The sequence below is a fragment of the Camelus dromedarius genome, chromosome 7 (assembly GCF_036321535.1).
Source record: "Camelus dromedarius isolate mCamDro1 chromosome 7, mCamDro1.pat, whole genome shotgun sequence".
NCBI classification, from domain to species: Eukaryota; Metazoa; Chordata; class Mammalia; order Artiodactyla; family Camelidae; genus Camelus; species Camelus dromedarius.
The window spans coordinates 64,215,765-64,234,825 of record NC_087442.1 but is presented as its reverse complement, the minus strand read 5'-3'; the positions used below and the strand labels follow the sequence as shown (position 1 = coordinate 64,234,825).

General features: G+C 36.2%; 1 long non-coding RNA gene across 1 annotated transcript; it reads right to left on the bottom strand.

Annotated features, from left to right (window-relative positions):
• Positions 1-238: 238 nt before the first annotated feature.
• On the bottom strand, positions 239-19,000 carry LOC116153976 (uncharacterized). Its single transcript, XR_004137757.2, has 4 exons — positions 18,606-19,000; positions 15,182-15,274; positions 503-665; positions 239-355 (listed from the first exon to the last, which is right to left on the bottom strand). It is a non-coding gene; the product is annotated as an uncharacterized LOC116153976 (long non-coding RNA).
• Positions 19,001-19,061: the final 61 nt, after the last annotated feature.

The window sequence follows — 19,061 nt, the reverse complement described above, 5'->3', positions numbered from 1 at the left end:
TCTAAACTGGCTTTGAATTGCCACAAGTTACCATTCCAGTCTGGAAGTGGAAATGTCCCTGACACAACCTTGACAGCCGGGGCGGAGGAGTGAAGTGACAAAGACAGATCCAGAAGACAGGACTCACCTGCATCCCTCCACTTCCCCTCAAAAAGTTAGGTTATAGAGACAAATAGAATGAAACAAACTGAAACTTAGGTTATTCAGGTCGTCTGACCAGTGCCCTACTGGTGGGGTCACAACGCAGAGAGGAAGCCCACGGGAGAGTGGTACCTTAGCCGTCTGCAGAGGCGCGTGGTCAGACGGGATGTCCTGCCTGCGCTGCGCTCGCTGGAGGGACAAGGGCGGCTCCTGCCTGGGAGGAACAAGAAGTCTCTGAGCCGTCTGGGGATGACCCTTGCCCTCAGGTTCCCATCCCTGCCCATCCCGACCCACCCTAAGGCAGGCGATAAGCAGATAGCGGCGTTCAGGGCCCCTCCGCGGCCCCTCCGCGAGCACTCACCTGTCGCCCTGAGATCGCCCTGCTGAACCGTCTGGGTCGTGCCTCTATCTGGGCCGGGAGGGAGCGCCGGGAGGCTCCGGTTCGCGGAAGTCGATGCGGTGAGCTCTGCCGCGAGTGGAGGGGGCTCGGGAGTCAGCCCTGAAGCCCTCATCCCGCTCCTTTTCTAGAGACAAAGTGAGGGGGCAGAGAGTGGGTGGGCGCTCCCGAGGCCACGCCCTCACCTTGCCCACCTCCCCAGCCCAGAGACCCAGGGACAAAGACAGCGTGAAAAAGCATAAAGTCACAAGCCTTTCTCACTAATGATAATAGATTAAAAATCCTATGCAAAATATTATCAAACCAAATTCATTAGGATTTAGAAAAATACACATCAGTATCAAGCTGGGATTATCCCAGGGATACAAGGATCAACACACAAAAATCAGTACATATAAACAAATTAAAGGGGAAACCACTTGATAAAATTCAACACCTATTCAAGATTTTAAGAAAACCAAACTCTTAGCAAACTAAGAATGGAAAGGAATTTCCTTAATCTCATAACCAAAACCCTACAGCAAGCATCTTTCCTTAAACATCAAAAGCATTCTCTTTTAAATTAGGAACAAGACAAGGATTATCTTTGTTCACGTGTAAAACAATACCTACACAGAAAGGTTAAAAAAAAAAAAAAGGAGGAAGGATTAGTATTAGAAAGGAAGAATCAGAACGTTTCAGCCTACTGGAGAGGCAGCAAAGCTACTGCTTCAGCATGAAGTTTAGAGATCAACGGACTGGGTTTAAATCTCGCCTTCTGGGTTCAAATGAAAATCTGTATCTTTGGGCAAATTAATCTCTTTGTGACTTAGTTTCCTTTTCTGTAAAATGGGGATAAAAAATGAACCTGCTTCATAGGGATGTTGAGGTAATTATATAAATATTTGTGAAGTGTTTGGAACAGTGCCTACTACATAGTAAGAATGCTATATATGTGTTTGCTTTAGATAATAGTAAAACAAATTATATCTACAGACAAATTATTTCAGTTAGTAAGAGTTTTGTAAGGTTTTATAAGGTGGCTGAATATAGGATCAATCTAAAATATCTATTGCATCTCTATATGAGTAACAAACAAAATATAAATTAGAAAAGATACTATTTATAATAACAAAAATATAAGTTATCTAGAAATTAATTCAACAAATTAAATCCTTTATGGAGAATTTTCTTTAAAAGACATTAAAGAAAATTTTTTTAAAAAGAATGTTAGTATGTGGTCTATAAAGATATCTATCTTCTCAAAATGATACATAAATTTTCAACCAAAACCATAACAGGGTTAATGAAAAGTTAGTCTAAAAGTTTTATGATAAAGCAAGATCTAAGATAGTTAAAAATTTTCTAAAGGACAACAATAAGGAGAGGGGACTCATTGGTAATTAAATAGGACGTAACTGGAATAGAGAAATTAACCAATGGAGTACACTAGAGAGCCTAAAAACAGACATATGCATTCATAGAGACTTATCTGTGACAGAACCGGAACTGCAGATCCTTAGGAAAACAGCATCTTTTTCACTAACTGAGGCTAAGACAATTGGTTATCCACATGGAAAAAAATAAAAGTGGATTTCTATCTCAAACAATCACAAAAACCAATCCTAGGTAGATTAAAAATTTAAATGTGAAATGTGTAAATGCATTACAACTTGAAGAAATTCAGATTATCCTTATGATCTTGAGGTTGGCAAGCATTTCTTACAAAAGATACAAGAAGTGCTAACCATAAAAGAAAAGTTAATACATTTGATTACATTAAAATTACCTTTGTTAACCATAAGACACCATAAATAAAGATAAAGGACAACTATAATCTGGGAGAAGATATTTATAGCACATATAACCCCAAATGGATTACAACTGGGATCCAAGATAGAAGAATCTTCATGGAATCAACAAGAAAAAGACAAATGTCACAACAGAAAACTGGGCAAAAGGCTTAGAGGGGCATTTCATAAATAAGGAAACATAAATAATGAATGACTTGTATAAGTATATTCATAACCTCACTGCAAGTAGAGAAGTACAAACTGTGAAAGACTACAATAAGTTATCAACTCACAACCATCAGGTTGTCAAAAATTAAGAGTCTAGCAATATCAATGTTTGTGATTATATGAAGGGTATTAGGGTTCTCCATGAAAAAAAGGGAAAAAATATACATGTAATATATGTGTATATACTACAAATACATATATATAAAGATTTATTATAAGGAATTAGCTCACATGATTATGGAACCTGGGAAGTCTCATGATCTGCTGTCTGCAAGCTTGTGACCCAGGAAATCTGGTGGTGTAGTTCCAGTCTAAGTTCAAAGGACTGAGAACCAGGAGAGCCAATGGTGTAAGTCCCAGTGGAAGGTAAAGAAAAGACCAATGTCCCAGCTCAATCAGTCAGGCAGAGAGAGAAAATTCTCCCTTCCTTTGCCTTTCTGTTCTATTCAAGCTCTCAACAGACTGGATGATGGTCACCCACATTGGGGAAGGTTTGCTCAGATGGCCAATTCAAGTGCTAATCACATCTGAAAGCACCCAGATAGACATACCCAGAAATACTATTTAACCAAATATCTGGGCATCCCACAACAAAGTCAAGTTGACACAAATAATTAGCCATCAAATGAAGCAACAGGGACTCTTACACTATACCAGGAGGAGTGTAAATTGGTTTGATTAGTCTAGAACACAAACTGGCACTATTTTGTGAGTCTGAACAAGCACATAACCTGCAGTAAGTCTTTTTATTCCCAGAAAAGATCTTGAAGAAAAGTGTATATGGGCATCAAGAGACATACATTAGAATGGGGTGTTCATAATAGCACTGTTCATAAAAGCAAAAAAAATGGAAACAATTATAATGACCATTAACAGGAGAACAGATAAATTAACTATGGTATGTTCACGCAATGGGATGTAATTCAGCAGAGAAAATGAGTAGACTACTGCTATATGCATTACAGACAAGAAAAGCAAATTGCAGAAGATACCATTCTTATAAACTTCAAAGACAAGCAAAATGAAATTATATGCTGTCTATAAATACGTATATACCTAACAAAGTAATTTTAACAGTAACGAAGTGATTTAGGAGAGTGGTTAGGTTTGGGTGTACAAGAGAATGAGATGTAGAAAGAATGTATAGAGAACTTCTACGATGGTAAGTTCACTACTCTTTTTATGATTATAATTGCCAACAAATATATGTTAGGCATATTCTCTTCTACTGTCAAATAACACATTATAAAATTTTTAGACAGGGACAGGATACTATATTTCAAATGCATAAAGACAAAACTTGTTGACTGGTCACATTGACATGATATGAAAAGGAAAGAGAACAAATGTTTTTAGCATGCCTTCTTATGGAGTTGACAATGACAAATATGAAAGATGGAAAGGAAGGATGGAGGGAAGGATAAATTTGATTCAGGATGTGTTGCATTAGAATTGATTCTGGATCTTCTGGAGTATCTCCAACTTAGCTAGAAATACAAATTGAGAGGTCTCTGTTTTGATAGAAAATTACTGTTGTTATGAGAGTATACACTGAAAAAAGAAAGCTGAGATGAAGGTGGAGGACAATGCCCAGATTTAGGGGTAAATGAACTGCAAATGGAATCAATGAAGGAAGAAGAGATAGAACAATCAGTCTATTCAAGCTCCAGGGTGGTATGATGTCACAGAACCAAAGGGTCTGAAGGTTTTTGCCCCCTCCACATTTATATGTTGAAATGCTAATCCCGAAAGGTGATGGTTTTAGGAGGTAGGGCCTGTGGGAAGTGTTTAAATCATGGAACCCTGCTGAATGGGAAGAATGCCATATAAAAGAGGCTCCAGAGAAACCCCCAGCCCCTTCCACCATGTGAGGACACAGCAAGAAGTAGGCAGTCTGCGAACCAGAAGAGGGCCTTCACTAAAATTTAACCATGCTGGCACCCTGATCTTTGACTTCTAGCCTTCAGAACTGTGAGAAATAAATTTCCATTGTTTGTAAGCTACCCAGTCTCTGATATTTTGTTATACCCTCCTGAACAGACTTAGATAGAGGATATAAAGAATCAGAAGACTGTTGTATTGTAGGTCAAACACTTGAAATAAGATTTTTCATTTGGCAAAAAGAGGGTGCAGTGGTGAAACTCAAAAGCATACAATATGTTTAAAAAATAGCCATGATAATTTCATGTAGAAGCTTAGATTTAACAACCAGTTATTTATAAAGTTAACTAATCTATCTTATTTATCATTGTATCCAAAACAAACCCTATCCTAATAATCACCTATATTTTCTATGACATGCATTAATTTTATTAAAATCACCTTCACCAGCAGCAATATATGCATCACCAACCTATTGTTATCATCTTGTTCCCAGCATATTCCTGTGGTCCCCAAACTTCATCTCTGACTTACATCATCGAACATCTCTCCCCTTCTCTCCATCACATCAGGCCCTGACCCCACTTCAAAGTCTCTTCCACTTAATTCACCTTACTTCTGCAATTAGGTGTTCATTTTCACGACCTTCTTTGGCATCTATTTATATTTGTATTTGGCATCTATTATTATATATGTTGTCTTTTTTCCATGAGAACATGTACTCTTTCCTACTAGTTTATAATAACACTATCTTTAGTTCATGTTTTCTAGTGACTGGCATATAGTACAATCAGCACTCAATAAATATTTCGATCTGACTTCTACTTCATATCCATGAATACTCCCTCCACTTAGGGAGGTTTGTTAACTTTTCACAAGGCACACCCAAGTCCTTCAGAACTTTAATGTTGCCCGTGAAGATTTCCTGGTGAATAGGCCAGCAGCTTATTTATTTGCCCCCATGCTTCCCACCTTCCAATCACTTCACTGTAGTTCTGTCACAGTTCTGTTTATCCTGTTTCTTCTTTATAGAGCATGTTTCTCCAGGAAATACTACATAATTACACCCCCATAGAATTCAGAAAAGCACTCCACACACAGCAAGGACATGTTGACTAACTAATGCTGAATACCCACAAAAAGAATAATTTTTCAACTCACCAAATTTCTGACTCATAATGAAAGACATTAATTTAAAACATCTACAGTTCCAATTGCCTCTAGTAAACCTTAATAACAATGTATTTATCAAAGTGTGATTCAATGATCTTGTGGAGAAAGGGGGCAGGAAATTAAGTTGAGACAAATAAGTAGGATGCAGAGAAAACAAGCACTAGTTGACTGCTGACTAAGTGAAGAGAAAGTAGGCATTTTTCTTTTCAGCAACACAGAAGACAAAAATGAACAAAATTCTGACTCTGAGACAGGAGAACAAGAAAGAGTTCAACAGAGAAACTGAGAAAAGAGCATTAATCCTTACCCCTGACTAAAAGGATCATTAATTGAAATATTTTGCTGTCATCATTTTAGAAGATAAAGAAATAAAAGTTTAACTTAGGTTTGTTTATCTCTAGTCTAGCTGAAACATAGCATATGAATAAACATTACGTATTCCAGGATCCTTATTTTACCTCTTTGCATTCTTTTTTAGTGGTTGCTTTAAGGATAAGAATACATATCCTTAACGGGCTACTTAGGGTTAGTATTGAATTAATACATGTCAAATGTAGAAGTCTCGCAAGATATGAGTCCATTTACTCACCCTTGCCTGTTTTTGCTAAAGTTGTCAAATGTACAACATCTACAGACATTAAAACTCCACAATACAATGCTATAATTTGCAAGTTCTACATCCCTCTCCCCACATCAAGATCTAAATTTTCATATTTTTATTTCTCTTTAGCTTATAGAATTTCTTTATTGTTTCTTGTAATGCATGCCCACTGACAATAAATTCTTTCAGTTTTTTTTCTCTGAAAATGTATTCTATTTCACCTTCATTTCTTAGAAGATCATTTTCACTGGATATAGAATTCTGAGTTGATATGGTCTTGTTCCCCCTTCCCCTCCAGCACTTTAAAGATGTTGTTCCACTGTGTTCTGGTTGTCAACATTTCAAATCATAGTTCTCTTGTACGCAACATGTTATTTTTCTCTCATAGGTTTCAAAACACCTTTAGTTTTCTCAAAGTTGATGGTAACATGTCTAGATGTGTGCAACACAATTCTGATGCTAACTACCCAGAATCAGGTCAAATTTTGCAAGTTAGGGGCAGAATCCTCCCTTCACTTGAGAAGCCTGATGCACATTCCAGAGTTCTCAGGTCACCCATGCTTCTGATCTACTGGCTACAAATTCATGGGTTCCCAACAGTCCCCTAAAGTGCTATAATTCACTAGAATGATTCAAAGGACTCTGGAAAACACAATATTTATGATTATAGTTTTATTATAAAGAATATAAATCAGGACCAGCCAAGTGAAGAGATGCATAAAGTCTCAAATGCAAAGATTTTGTGTCCCCACAAGACATCGCCTTCTAGGCACACTGATGTATAATTACCAATCAGGGAAGCTCACCCCAGTGCTCAGAGTTTTTACTGGAGTTTCATTACAAAGGTATGGTTGAGTGAATCATCGGTCAAGTGATTAAACTCAATCTCCAGCCAACCATGTCCTCTTCAGAAGCTGGGCTCATATCACTTACCTCTAAGTTCCAACCCTGTAATTACATGGTTGGTCTTTCTGGTGTGGCTAGCCCCCATTTTGAGTTACCTCATTAGCATAAACTCAGGTATGGTCCCAGAAGCCCACCATGAGTAACAAAGACATTCTTATCACTCCAAGAAATTTCAAAGATTTAGAGGTTATCTCCCAGGAACTAGGGACAAGGCTAGCCAAATTCTTTATTATACAATAGTGGTTTTCTTCATATTTATCTCACTTGAGGTTTTGTTAAGCTTCTTGAATGTGCAAATTTATACCTTTCACCAAATTTGGGAAATATTCAGCCATGTTTTCCTTAGATATTATTTCTGCCCATTATTCCTTTCTTTTATCTCCTTCTGGGGCTCTAATTAAATATATCTGAGACCTTTTGATATGGTCCCTGAGGCTTGTTTATTTTTACTTCAATATTTTTTCTCTGTGTTCCTGAGGTTAGATAATTTCTATTAATTTATCTTCAGCTTTGCTGATTACTTCATCATCTGCATTCCACTGCTAAGTAGATCTGATGAATTTTCATATAAGATACTACATTTTTTAGTTCTGGAACTTTCATATGTTTCTTTTTTATAGTTTCTATTTCTCTGCTAGATTTCCTATATTTCATTTATAATGCACAGTTGTTGTTGTTGTTGTTTTCATGTCCTTGAATATGTTTATAGTAACTGCTTTAAATCTTTGCTAATTTCAACATCTGGGATATCTCCAGACTGATCTCTGTTGATGGTCTTTCATCTCAAAAATGAGTCAAATTTCCATGTTTCTTGGTTTATTAAGTAATTTTAGGTTGTATCTTTGATATTGTAAATGTTATTTTCCAAACATTCTGGAGTCTTTAATACTCTCCTAAAGAATGTTAGTTATATATACATATATATACAATATATAACTAACATATATATACACACACACACACACACACACACACACACACATATGTTTGTTTGGTTTGGTTTAGCATGCAATCGACTTGATTGGGCTATATCTTTTGGGCCTGGCTTAAAGTGTGTCCCATTCAGGCATGGTTCAGGCATCAGCAAAAGACTCATAGAAAAAAAAAATTGAGAATTCCCTTCCCTGGATCCTTCCTTCCTTGGACTTTCCCTTTACTTTCCAGCAAGTATACTTAACCCAAACTCAATACTCTCACTCTTCAAGCCCCCAAACCTGATGTTTTGTGGCAGATTTTTAGCCAGTCTGCAGGGAGCACACCAAGACCAGTCCTTACGCTATAAACTGTGAATACAGGAGTCTGAGTACTTCCCTTCTTACAAATGTCAACTGCCCTCCAGAATCTGTTTCCTTTTGGTCATTCTCCAATGCCTTCATGTATTTGTTCTTTATCTTTCACTTAGTTTATCCTTGTTATATGCAGGAGCAACCTATGCCAGAATTCCTCCATTGCCCTCATTTTGTAGGTTAAGAAAACTGAGGTCTGAGGAGGGGTTTCCTCATTCATAAGGAATTTACTGGAATTGGGGTTTGCCACCATGAGAGTTGAGTTGGGTTGTGGTAGTAAGATAGAGGTTATTGGACACTTTCCTTAAATGTAATAAACATCACTAGTTTGAGTTCATTGGAGTGACACCCAGTTAGTGTTAATCAAAATTCCATATTACAAAATATTATAAAAGAAATGTTGTAACTTTTTATTACTTTTTAAATGCTAGCAAAGTGTTAAAAATAGAGGTTCCTAAAAGATATGTTTTAAGCATCTAACAACTGTTTGAAATTAGTATATGCACATACGCAAACAAAAAACATAACATGAATGTTTATTTCTAAAGCGCAAATAGTATATGCAAAAGCAAACAACAATTACTTCTCTGGATGACAGAATTTGGGTTTTTTTTTTCTTTTGTTTGTAATACTTTGAGCCTGTATTGCTTTGCAATAAGGAAAAGAGCGATTTAAAAATTAAAAAAAAAATCCTCAAAACATTTCATTCATTTTAAAGCATTTTAAAATTTCATCCATGTTTTTCTCACACATTGTACATTTAATGCTCCATTCAAATAACTAGAAATTCTAAATTATTATGGGCTCTATTGAAAATACTACTAAAATAAAAGCAAACATCTGAGCTATTTGCAAATAATCATGTCCTTATATCATAAAATCTTTAAACAGTGAAAGGATTAAAATGCTTCACTTTTAAAGGAAAAGTGTTATATATAAGAAAAATACTCAGAATATGGGCAAAAGATCTAAACAAGCAATTCTCCAATGAAGATATACAAATGGCCAAGAGGCATATGAAAAAATGCTCAATATAGCTAATTATCAGAGAAATGCAAATCAAAATTACAATGAGGTATCACTTCACACCAGTCAGAATGGCCATCATTCAAAAGTCCACAAATGATAAAAGCTGGAGAGGCTGTGGAGAAAAGGGAACCCTCCTACACTGTTAGTGGGAATGTATTTTGGTGCAGCCACTATAGAAAATAGTATGCAGATTCCTCAAAAGACTAAAAGTAGACTTACCATATGATCCAGCAATTCCACTCCTGGGCATATGTCCAGAGGGTACTCTAATTCGAAATGATACATGCACCCCAATATTCATAGCAGTACTATTTACAATAGCCAAGACCTGGAAACAACCTAAATGTCCATTAACAGATGACTGAATAAAGAAGATGTGGGGTGTGTGTGTGTGTGTGTGTGTGTGTGTGTGTGTGTGTGTGTGTGTAATGAATATTACTCAGCCATAAAAAAGTATGAAATAATGCCATTTGCAGCAACATGGATGGACCTAGAGATTATCATATTGAGTGAAGTAAGTCAGAGAAAGACAAATATCATATGATATCACTTACAAGGGGAAATCTAAAATAATGACACAAATTCTATTTATAAACAAAAACAGACTCATGCACATAGAAAATAAACTATGGTTACCAAAGGGGAAAGGGCAGGGAGGGATAAATTAGGGGTTGGGGATTAACAGACACACATTACTATATACAAAATAGATAAACAAGTTTTTACTATATAACACAGGGAAGTACATTCAATTTCTCATAATAACATATAATTGAAAAGAATCTGAAAAGAAAAAGTATATATGTATGTATATGTATAACTGAATTACTTTGCTGCATACCCAAAACTAACACTATAAATCAACTATACTCCAATAAAAAAAAATTTTTTTTAAAAGGTTAACTTCTGAGGTTTTTGGCTTCATCAAGTTAGTTATGATGATTCTAATAACTAAGATGGGGATAACTGGGGGAAAATAATGCTATGGAAGTGGTGGGAAATGGAGTCTATAAACTCCCCATGCTTACATGGACAGGCTTTGTAGGGTCCTTAAATGCCCTTAAATAGAATGAAAAATTTTTGTCTATATATTCACATGGACTTTGGGTTGGGAGCACAAGTTTCATCAAATTCTTTAGAGAATTTGAAAAGTTAACTCTGGAACATCTTACCTTCTGGATTTTCTTTCTCTTTTTCCTTTCTTTTGTGTTTATGATTATATGAAAGCAGAGAGAAGAGAGCAGAAACTGAATTGCTATTACAGAGTTTTAAATATATGTTAAAAAGGGACACATTTTGAGAGTTAGTTATCTTGTTAATTTTACTTCCATGAGAATATAAGTACATATACAGGGTAGACTTGAAAAGATATCCAGATTCCCTTTTAACTTCCTTGCTACATTTAAGATCTTTGGTATTTCTTGGCATAGGCTATTCTGTACTTTCTTAGTCTCTCCTACCAGGCTAAACATGTATCTTCTCCTTCTTTGCATGTCCAAGATCCCTTTTACCTTGGGTTTCTGGAGCTCTTCCACTGAGGTACAACTAAGGTTAACTCTTGTAATCCTTTTTATAAATAGGCATCATATCAGATATGGTTCAATCAAGGAAACAGAACATTATGAATAAGGGATTAATATGGATATGAGAACTAAGGCAACAGTGACAGAAGCTGAGGAAATAAAGGTCTGAATATGAATAGTTGGAGGACTGGAGAAAAGTGTATAACAAGGGACCATAAAGGGAGCTGTGGAAAGCTGTTGCCTCTGTGTGCCAGTGAGCCTGAAGTCACTGTAAGTCGGCAAGTCAGAGACTCAGTAATAAAAGTTGGAAAGACAGGTGGGTAAAGCACAGACACATTTTTCTTCCACAAGGACAAACTGGAACCTATGCTGGCCACTGATTATTTCAAACACCAAGGCCACCTTGCTTGGTGTCTTTGACTACCTTGCTACTGGCCCAGAAATTGGAAAAGATGAAGAGATCTCATGAGAACAAGAGAAGCTTTGGGCTTGGGTGCTGCTCCATGTGAACAGGTTGAGCCAAAACAACAGGAACACACTGCCCCCCATTCAACACACACACACACACACACACACACACACACACACACACACACACACACACACACACTCATGCCCATGCACACATAGGCAAGCATGTGTTAAGTGTGTTGAGCAAAGCCTGGGGCCCTGCAGCAACCTTTCGAGCACAATGGCTGCTGCTTCTTCCTTCTAAACCTCATGCAGAGTTCTCTAATGGCCAACTCTAAACAGAAACTACTAAAGGGAAGGAAATCCTGGTAACCATAGTTCCTGCTGAATTGACAAAGTAGCAAATTACCACAGTCATGCTCTTCACCAAACATACCATGAGAAAGAAGGCAGTGACCCCAATCACAGCCCTATTTAAAGAGACATGAAATGAGGATGAGTGTATTTAAGAATACCAAATATGACGGGGCAAAATAACTCAAAGAACTCAACTTTCTGGTTCCAACAATGCAACAATTCCACTTGAAATTCTCAGATGTTATGACAAGCAGTAGCATAGTGGTTTTCATAAACTTGGGCTACTTTGTTTAGTAAAATCAGGGTGGGATGGATAATAGCTTTGACTCATTGGTAATTTCTATGTGCCTAGATAAATAAAATGGGTCAAGACTACTCAATTTTATGTTCCATCTAAGTCTGCTATAGCCTTTTATATCTAGCCTCATAGTTATGTTTTATAAGTGATCTTTGTTTGCTTCCTTGTTGAAACATTTTAAAATCTTAGAAGGAAGTAATGTGAAATTGATGTAGTTAATGGTTTCACTCCTCTGTGAACTATAAGCAATTTCTATACATCCATAGATCTCGTCTTCTTTTAACAAAAATAGCATTCCTCACCTAGTAAGACACCATTTTCCTTTGAAAAAAAGAAACTACCTTTCATCTCTGAGAGAATTTTCTGTCAGAAATCTTACATGGCAAGATTGATAATATTACCATTTTTTCCTAAGATGACATTTCATGTGAGAAATGATTTCCTTGATGAAGAGATGCAATCATTCCTAACTGCTAGAGAGACAAATTTACACAGTAGGCAAAGAGAAGTCCAAATTTGAAATGAATGGCACACAAGGTAGCATTTTTCATGGTCCAACATCAGTCCTCAGAGGTTTATTTAAAGGATTATTATTATTTCCTTTATATATCAGAAGAGAAAAAAGAATAAAATAGGTGGAAAATATCATTCTCAAATAAATATTACTTATTATAATAGAAAAGTTGTAAAGGGAAAAATTCTATTAATACCTTCTCCAGCTCCCCATAACTAAATTATTAATCAACTAAGAAAAGAAACAACAAGAGTTTTGGATCATGTAGAGAAGCAAGAAAGAATAGAACATAATGTGTTCACATTTTAGTCAAATTCAATTCTAGCCCCAAATTTCATATTTTTCAAAAAGAAAATATCTTAGGACATTGAATGACAAGTTACAGCTGACACATGAAGATGACAGAGATGCTCCATACCAAAGTAAGGTGTCAGATCCAAATTCAGATTTTTAAAGGAAATGACCACAAAATTCCTGTACCTCTCAGGTGCTCCATCCATGATGGGCAGGGATTAGGGTGGGCCTGTTCCCTTTCCTCACACTCATTTGGATGTGCAGGGACCACCAAGAAGCCTACTGAGAGAACTTACTGTCTCACCTCTGCAGTGGTGAGGTATAGTGACTGTAGTCTGACTCCTATCCAGAGAAATCAAGCAGCCAAGAGATTGGCTCATCAACAGCTTTGGTGGTAACAGAGGAGAGTTTCTACTGTTTGGGGATTGGCCTATCCTCTCATATTTGCCCAGGTAAAGTCTACATGAGGGCTCCCCATGGCCTGGAGGTAGGCAGTATCTGAGGAAGAGCTCACTTTGGATTCAGCCCAATAGGGGTATGGAAAGGGATGAAGGGGCCCCATTCACAAGGATAGATCGAGGTGCACCCCAGATTTCTGGATGTAGCAAAGTCAGAGAATGTAAATCTACCACTCAAATAAAGATCTATCCACTTGGAAACCCAAGGTAAGAGGTTCCAGTGATGGGACTCTTCCAAGTACCCACAAAAGCACCCATGAGAGGGTAGCCCTAAATATCTCTCAATACCAGGAACTTAAATCTAGCCCACCAAAGACAAGTTCAAGTAAGAATTTTCTTATTATTTTTTTCTTTCACCCTTTCATGCTGCATCCAAATCTGGAAAGATCTGAAGCAAGCTGGTACTTAAACTCAGCACTGGCTGAGAGAAGGGAAAAGATGTAACTTTAAGTTACATGCAGAGTTTCAATTATTATATAGGAACCACCACTCTAATTTCTGAAATTCAGACAGTGGTTGTCTTTAAACTGTCTTTAGATATGTTTATTATCTAAGAATAAGCAGAAAATCTTAGAAGTTTTAATTGAATGGTGAGGGGATGTTTCCACCATTGGAAACATTTAAGGAAATAATGGAAAGCAAAAAAAAAAAATGTGTTTTATTAGGTCTTTTGCTTACGGCTTGTTCATTATAAAAGTAAAAAATCATTCACATATAAAACTTACGCCAACTACATCCTATAAAGCTCCCTAGAGTAAACAATTTATTCTATACTCTCTCTAGACACAGCCTTACCCTCTCCATTGTTCAACTACTGCCATCTCCTTTTGATTCATCAGAAAGTGTCTTAGCATTTTGTTAGGTCAAGGAGGATGATGCTTAATATAATTGCAAAACATTGTAAACTTCCTCCTGCCTAAGTTTTGTTGCATACTGGGGTTTGAGCCTGATCTTTCTTACCAAGAAGCATGGAAAAGAATTATATAGAATAGAAAGTTCTATGGATTATATTACATTTTGATATCTTCATTTTTTTCCTCCTTTTTTAGTATTCAGTTTGGTCAACAAAAATGGTGCATATCCAATATATCTAATTTCCTCTCTAATAGTTATTTCCAGTTCAAATATAATACGGCCTGAGAAAAGGACCAAGTGAGTGCCATTTCAGTAAAACAATATGAACAGAAAAAAGGTTTTAGTGAATTGAAGAGTGAATGGGAGATAAGAAAATAGACACAAGAAATTAATACCAAAATATCTGGGAGCTCTGCAGCAACCAAATCAGAGATTTAGTGCCATTGCAAGAGCTAGATTGAATGAATTAATGAATTTTAAGGCCAAACAGAATCATTACAGATTTAATTTTTAAAAATTATATCTCTTTTAAGTGTCTATGACCCTTAAGAAAGGTTAAAAAGAAACTCTATATATTTTATACTTTATAAATCTCTTGAACAAAATGAGTTCTCAGTAAACTTCATTTCTGTTCACACAACCATGTCCTCTAGTAAGTTATGGGTTTGGCATCATCTCAGAATATACTCTCTGTCATCTGTTTAAGTAGGCTATATAATGGGTGCCATGTGTACAAATGCTGTTCCATTCCAAAACTGTAGCTTACCATGTATGGAGTGATAGTCCAACAAGCATGCTTAGAATGATTTACATATTCTTACAATACCTTTTTCTAGAGGAGAATATTCTAGCTGATTAGCTTACAATGTGGTAGTAATAAAGACTTAGAAAAATACATGAAAACACTAATGTAAACATTCATTTCCTTATTTTAAATTATTCTTCAAATTATCTAAGAATTCTGTTTCTTAGTAAGTGGTTACTGCTTAATGAAGTATCAGTAATACTAAGTAACAAAGAAAATGGTTTAGGTAAAAATGAATTCTGAATACTTTACCAACTTTCCTGCTGCATGAGTACTCTTGTTTTGGACAAACAGGAAGCATCATTATCAAAGGCCCTCCTGATAACTCCACTGCCATTCTTATACCTGTATATGATTAAAAGAAAGTATAAAAAATAGAGCAATCAATGACTCAACGTAGTAGAAGCCCCTTAAAACCCTTTCTTCCTCTAGTAGAAATAGTTGACAACGGGGGTCATGAAACATGATTCAACTAATTCTATTTATTTATATTATATATATATATATTTCTAAGAAAATAACTTTCAATGCTATCCTTCAAATTAAAAACAGGGTGTATTAAGAGCAAAGGAAAATCATATTCAGTAAGTTTTTTTCCACTAACTATGAATTCAAGTATCAGAAATATTAAAATTCGCTTCTTTCTTTTGCTAACACAACTACTTTGTTTATTTACTCTTGTTTAGTTATTCCAGTAACCATGGCAATGTTCTAGCACATAGCTGAGTGTGTGGGACAAATTAGGAACTCTAATTGTTTTAAGAATGAACAGATGAAGAAACCAAGAATCCTTAGGAAGAAAGGCAGTAAGTCCACTTTTATTTTTCTTTATATAGGTCTTATTTAGGAACAATAATTACATGGCTTGAGGTCCTTACTTTGACAATGCTACATTTTAATTTAGAGAGATGAAGAGTTTAATTGGTATATAGCTTTCATTTTTTCAATCCATTTACCTTTATCACCTAAGAGAATTTGATTTTGTTGTAGAATGTAAGACCTTAATTTATAATGGTCTCAGAGTAACAATACCTTGAACTAAAAGAATATTTGATGTTACTTTTGGGGATTATAAGGCTAATGCGTGAGAATAACGCTATGCCCCATTTCAGGCAATTCATATGTCATAGGAATTAGCACTCTAGCTATTGTCATTCCTAAAAAATAAATCAATTAACTAAGAAATATTTAGAGAGTATATCATGAGTCCAAGGACCTGTTAGGAAATACAGAAAAGGACAAGATGTAGACATCTAAATAGTTGGAGATGGCAAGGTATCCATTTTAAAGGAAAAAAAAAAAGATCTTTTCTAAATAAAGGCAGCAATAAGATACATAGATGGAACTTCCAAGAAAGCAATTTTATAAATGTTCCCATCTGGAACATGGATATAGCAGTCATGCTGAGACCATAAGGGGATGCTGAATTTGATGATATGATCAAATTTGTATATTTATGGGGGAAAAAACACCTCTGGAGAGCCTATGGATAAAGGACTCCAGTGAACAAAAACTTCGGGCTATATTATTTTCTTTGTATATGAAATTTGGTGGAACCCGATAAGTTGGGTTATAGAATTAATAAAATAATTAAAGTTAAAATGAATTTTATAGAAACAATGTAAGCAGCTACCTTTTCTTATACAAAGGATACCAAGGAGCCTTCTCTGCTTTCATACATTTCCCCCATTGAAGGATCTCCCATGCTAAAGCTTGAAATTTTTTCAGTAGAAGTGAGGGCATTTTATTCATTCCACAATTAGAGATAAAAACTAAAAGTAAATGCCCTAAGAGAATTAACATACTGACTTAAAATCATGCTAGCTTGTAATATGCAGGTATCAAATGCATGCCTGAGATCCAAGTTTTGACAGGCACTGAGAGGAAGCAGAAGGGTACTTAGTACCGGTAGTAAGAAGAAGTAATTACAAGATAGAGGGTAGGGGAATGCAGAAAAGGGAGGTTAAGACCACTAAAAACAGACAATTATTTCCACATTTCATTGTTGGGGTGGCTCTGGAAGAGGAAATGCAGAGAAGCAGCATTTTGTTAATAAGTATTAGTAAATCCAATCTAATGATTACTTCCTGCTAACCTGTATTATTCATAACAAAAATTATAAATGCTGAAGAGTACCAGAAAGTTAGTATCACAGTAAATACTGAGGTAAATTACCTCTTGAGTAACTATATTAACAGAGAGAAGTGGGATGATTAGAAAATAGCATTATAAAATTCTAGCTTTCTTAATTATATTTGTTCATTTTATGCTTAAAGTAATAATGGCACTAAAATGTTTATTAGATTAAATATAATGTGGTGTCCAGGATTGGATCCTGGAACATAGGAAAGTTATAGTTGAAAAATTAGTGAGATCAAATAAGGTCTATATTTTGGTTAATAGTATTGTACCAACATTAATTTCTTAGTGCCGACAAACAGTTATACAAGATGTTAACTTTAGGACAGGCTGAGCAAAGGGTATATAGGAACTCTTTGGGCTAGCTTTGTTAAGTTCCCAGTAAATGTAAATTATTCCAAAATAAAATGTTTATTAACTTTTTATTAGAATAACTCTAGTTTATAACATTTATTAAATCAAATTGTAAGTTATACCAATGGCTTGAGGCTAACATGCATATTATGCAAAATTTTCTAGTGTCACTGAGTTTAATGGTTTGCGTATACTTCAATCTTCTGAGCAACCATGGGGAAGGCATTTTGTCCTCTCAGTGGTAGAAGTAATAATATTTTCTGCCAATTGTGACTTCTGCAACTGGACGCCTTGTGTCACTTCACCTCATATTCATTTTAGCCACACATTAAAAGTGGATAATTTACATTTCATGTTTCTTTTACTATCTGGTAACCAGAGCTGTAATAAATATTTCAGGCTCCGATCATGTTTTGTTCAAGAAAAATATTAGGTTTCTCCTTCGTTTATAGTTCACAATTTTCCCCAGTATTCTGAGATGTTTTTATATAAATCTCTCATTTATTTTTATTCGCTGGTATCATTTTCTCAAGTAAACGTTGTGAGAAAGAAAACAATTTGGGCTTGTGTTCACTAAAAATAAATAAACCTTAGAAAATAAATAAATAGATTGGGCTCAGTATAATTCTGACATCGTAAGACCTAGTAAAAAGAATAATCCAAATGGCAGGAAATGTTATCAAGATTAAACTAAACACCTACATAGTAACAACCCAATTTCCTTTTTCTTTAATCGTTACAGGTTAAATGACAATTATAGCTTTATTGACTGGCGGGGAAGAGGGAGGTTCAGTAGCAGGAAAGGAATCGAGAGGGAGTTTTTACAGCGTGTATTTCCAATCACTATCATAAGTGAAGGTTTGAAATGTGAAAAGGATTCTAGAAGTTAATAGTTTTGAGTTAAGAAAGATGACTACGCTGGCAGTGGAGCGCAGGGCTGCCTAGCAGGGCTGTGGACCTCAGTTCACCGCATGAGGGCGTGGGGAGAGGGAGGCAGGGGGGCGGACTGGGATCCAGCCCATCTGCTGGTCCTACCCAGGTCGAGGAAAAGTAAAGTAGCCTAAGTCTCACAAAGGCGCGCTTCAAATGAGAGGTGGCTAGTGAGCTTTATCTACCCGACTCCGAGAAACTGTTTTGACAAGCTTCAAGTTCCCTTCCCCACAGAACGCAAAGAAATTCTTACACATCTCAGATTCTGACATTGGGTCCCAGGTTTTAAATTGTCTCCTGTAAGCTTTTGCTAGAGATTACTCAGCTGGTCAATGACTTAACAGCTTTTCCTGACTCTTCTTTCCCAGGTGAGTTTCCATGTCTTTTATGCATGTGGTTTTATTGTCTATGTGAGGTGCTTTTTTGTTTTGTTTTTATCCATTCCACTTCGCCGAGAGTAAAGACTGAAGTACTTTGTGCTTTCCTCAATTAGCACAAAAATTCCTCGAAGACAGCCCACTCTCCAGTGCCGTCCCATTCAAAATATCAATTCCTGAGGCACCACTCCGTACTCGCCTGTCTCTCGTCACGCTGCTTCTCTACATCTCAGTGTTTAGCGCGGCTTTCCTCTCGGCTGACGCAGTTATCCACCTCACCGTCGGGGGCACGGCACAGCGCATGCGCAGGTTTCTGTGCGCGTGCACGTTAC